Raw genomic sequence first — 4527 nt, 5'->3', positions numbered from 1 at the left:
ATTGCAGATGAATACAGCAAAATGTGGCCACACAGATCAACTATAGATACCAATAAATCCTATATCGTCAACTAAATGTGAAATTCTGATCCCCAAAACGTGAAAACCAGGATGGACATTTACATATGTGGGACATATACAATGTACTTGTTAAGATCAAATGTGCAAACAAAATTCAAATGATCTGTTTCAACATTTATCATTAAGAGTGTTGGTTACCAATTATTAAACTCAATGATTCAATGGAATCAGATATCAGCTGATGCTACAATACTGCACACTGTCATAGTACTAAATTGAAATATGTTATCATACATAGGCCTACTCATGATGAAAATAACATTTTGGGATATTTTCAGCGCACACAGCCAGAAATGGGCCTTACAGATTCACTATATGTACAATGTCAGCCTATATGATGTACTGAATGTGAACGTTTGATCCCAAACATTCTAAAATATATGAATATTTGTTCATGTGGGATATGTAGCTATCGCAAAATCAGTTGTACAAAGTTAAATTCAAATAATCTGTTTGAATATTTCTTATGCAATCTTTAGAGTGTCAGTTAACAAATATTATTAGTAATTAATAATGCATAAAGCAAGATGGATCATCAGCATTCCCATAACATCATATAGGCCACAATGCTGCACTACACCAATCAATATCGTAACCAAACTGAACAATACAATGGAATGCATTTTGTGTTCAGCTTATATTATTTTGCTGTTTTCTTACATCCAAGGGTAATATACATGGGGAAAGTATATTTTATCCCTTTGAACTGTATTTCATTCTGGGACAGTTTAAAATGATTTAGTAGAGAACTTGACTAGGTTCTAGTATAAAGTTTTCATCTCTGTCCTCTCACTAAATACCCTATAACTATGTTTGTAAAAAATTACTGAAGGCCATACAAGCAGATATGTGTTACTCAGGAAGTGACCCCATGATAAACACATAAATTAACTGCTTGGACCCCTAATAAATACTTTGAATGACCAATACAAATTGGAATTTTGTCTTCGTGTATTTTAAATGATGGTCTCATTTTGACTTACAAAGATATTTTCTCTGACAAAATTTGACAAATATCCAACATTGGAACTTATATATGGTGTAGGAATATTTACATGCTGATATCATTTAATATCATTTCAACAAATATTATATATTTTGGAGTAAATGTTTTAATTTTTTATACTTCTTTTTAAATTTCATTTAAATTTTTCAAAATAAAACTTAACTTTTTATTTCTAATTTCATTCTACTGTTTTTCAAAGTCAATATACATAACATATTGAAATTTCATGTGTCGTTCATTAATAATAAAGATTTAATACCAGTTTAATCTTTACTCAAATACTGCACTGACAGGACATAGCACAATTAATTTTGTTATATGTTCTCTACATTTGGTTCTCGAGACTGACATTTCCACTGTGTGACAATCAGTACAAATCATATGTTAATCTAAAAATACCTTCACGGTGAAGTTCTTGCCAAAGGTTTTTTTGAGAGGCTGGACTGTCAACAGAGCAGTATGTAAACAGAACACATATTTCACTTCCGGATCATCACCATGGCCTTATTACTGACTATGCACTATCGCGGAAATACACATGGAAAACCACACCTGAGCTCATATTCTCAAGAATAAACAATGACCTTTAAATCCCTATCAAAATCGCATAAATATAACTCTTCTATCACCATGACAATGAGAGAGGAATAAATGTTCTAACAATAGACTAGAACTACCTTTGTGAGTACCGAACTGGAAGTACTGAGACCTGATTATATAATCATCGGTTACTATCTTCCATTTGGATCTGGTTAGAAGAAAAGAGAACAAAATGCTAAATTTGAACTAGAGGTTTACTTTAATTGAATTGGTACCTCACCAAAGTGAGGCTTCAAAGAATGGTCTATAGACTCATTAAATGTTCCTCTCCACGGTAATCTTTAGTAAAAGGCGAAAGATTAATACGATGTGAAGAGAAACCAGAGTAATCATTATACTTTCACGCTTTATTTTGAAGAGAAATAGTTTGAACTTTCCAAATGCTTTTGTAAAGACGATAGTGGAATGGTTATGTCTACAAAGATCCAAAAGGGTCATAGTTTTCAATATACAGTGTCATTTTGCTATTGGCTATTTTGAATTTCAGTGAAACCCATTTATTTTCTTTATACTGGTAGAAAGGATACTAATTAATATTTCTATATTTCTTGTCGTGGAAAAGGCAGGGGGAGTTAATTTGACAGTAAAAGGGATGTAATCCACATTCGTTAGATGTTCGAGTTATCGAGATGGATTATAACTACCTATTTATACATCAGGAAAAGATTACTAATTTGGAAAAAAATAACAGGTGTTTTATTCATATAGGAAATCAAAATTTACTTGAAGAAAAAAAATTCCATTTTAGATTAATGCAACGTGTGGATGTTTCAGATGTTTGGGATATCATCTGTCTTCTCCGAGGAGAGCAATGTAGACCTTAAACCTGGCATATGTACTAGCAAACTAGGGTATGTTATACCAAGCTTAGACCATTAACTGTCTTTATTGCGTTTGGTACAATTCCAATAGGTGGTCCACACATGGTTAAGTAAAGATTCAGACATGTTTAGGCTGCCGTTAATGAAATTGAGTCGCAATTATTACTTCCGGATCAGTACCCACAAAAGTAGTCCCAGTCTATATTTAGAGCATTGTTTCCTCTCTCGTTTCGGTAGTGGTACGCAGCTTAGATTTCGGCTTTTGAGGTATAGATTTCAGGAAAATTAAATTGAAAACTCTTTGTAAAATGAGCATCAATGAGTTTCTCTTCCTACTGCTAAAACTGCTTCTCTGTTAGATCTAACTCGCGAAAAAGGCGCATAACATATTCCCATGTTGTTGTTGTGGGAATAACGCCATTTTTCAGCACGTGATAGGCTATACATGGCGGCCAGTATAAATAGTGGCATAAGAAACTGGAGAAAACCTCGGGAAGAGCCACCGACTCACGAGAGGCTAATGGCAACCTTTCTCATATACACACATAGACCGACCCCGAGACCCGAACCACGTGGATCGAGATGAGATGGCAGTGATTGGTAAAGTCGAGCGCTTTAGAACACTCGGCCATCCGGGTTCCCGTTTAATTCCATGTAGTTTAAAATTAGCATTTAAAACCTTAATACTTACGTGTAAATTCTTCATTTCTTTTAAGATATGTCACCTGCTGTGATACATCGCCAGCATTGAAAATTATTTTCTGTCGGAAACGTGTCATGCCGTTTTCATAGATTTGTATGTTTTGAGTTTAAATGAATGCAGCCGGTGTTACTATCCATCAAAAATAATAGTAATACAAAGTTTATGTAAGTAACATCTCAGATTTCGTTAGAGATTTTCAATCACAAATACATAAAAGTAGCTAGAAATACGAGGCCTCCAAAGTTGCATATTAAAACTTGCTGGTACTCTGTGACATGTGAATGGTTTTAAGATTGTTCTTTTTGAATTATTTTTAGGCAGCCATAGTCAAAAAAATTTCCTTAATGTTATTTCGTCTGTTTTGCTTTAATTTGGTTTCGTTAGATGCCTCAAGGAGCAAATCTGAGCAGCTTTGATCATTAATGAAATTGTAAAGCCGATGTAATAAGCCTTTCCCAAAGAATTTATTAATTTCTTAGAATTAGTTCGAAGATGAAATATACCATGGCACATGCTCATAGGTAGAGAAAAAAATAATGAACAGATCACAACAAACAAACAAAAAACCCCAACCATGTTGCCACTTGCACATGGACGTAAGCTTATGGTGCTTTAGGTTCGTTGATATTAGACACACACACACACACACACACACACTGTTTACTCATATTCAGCGTGATGTTGTGAGTTTGACGCCATTTTCCAACAATAACAAGAAAAAAACAACTTGCATCTTTCAAATGCAATTAATATTACAGTACCTTCGGTTCTTTGATTTTCAGTCAAAACACACACACACACACACACACACACACTCGTGCATGTATATACACAGGGCGTTTTTACTGCAGACGAGTTTCAAATATACACTTAACAGATCTTAATTTCCAAAACTTTGATACATATAGTCCACAATCGTTAGATCACGCCTCTTTTTATTAGCGGATTGATTATTCAGATTGGTTTTACTGGGTTTAATGCCATTTTGCAGCACATGATTGGTATATATATGAACGCTAAATTGATACACTTTGGATGACCATATGCAAATATAATACTTGTACATACATTTGCATACATATTCCACGCAAACTAGACCAGCAAGTAGATCATCGCTTCTTTTGTTTTTTTCTGACACTACCGGTAATGTCAGGGGAGAAAAAAAAAGAAAAGGCGGAGATCTACTTGTTGGTCTAAAAAGCAAACGTGCATCTACATACATGTATTTGAATAAGATCACATCAAATGCTAAATTCATAAACATAAGATAATGTTACTTACTTCCAAACACACATGCATACCATATACATGTGAGA

General features: G+C 34.0%; 1 non-coding gene across 1 annotated transcript; it reads right to left on the bottom strand.

Annotated features, from left to right (window-relative positions):
• Positions 1 to 1900: 1900 nt before the first annotated feature.
• Positions 1901 to 2016, bottom strand: LOC149777099 (U5 spliceosomal RNA). Its single transcript, XR_016416374.1, has one exon. It is a non-coding gene; the product is annotated as a U5 spliceosomal RNA (small nuclear RNA).
• Between the last annotated feature and the right edge of the window lie 2511 nt (positions 2017 to 4527).

This window comes from Sinohyriopsis cumingii, chromosome 18, assembly GCF_028554795.1.
Source record: "Sinohyriopsis cumingii isolate HCF-2022 chromosome 18, ASM2855479v2, whole genome shotgun sequence".
NCBI classification, from domain to species: Eukaryota; Metazoa; Mollusca; class Bivalvia; order Unionida; family Unionidae; genus Sinohyriopsis; species Sinohyriopsis cumingii.
Note: the sequence above shows the minus strand (reverse complement) of the source record. Positions and strands in the feature narration are given on the sequence as shown.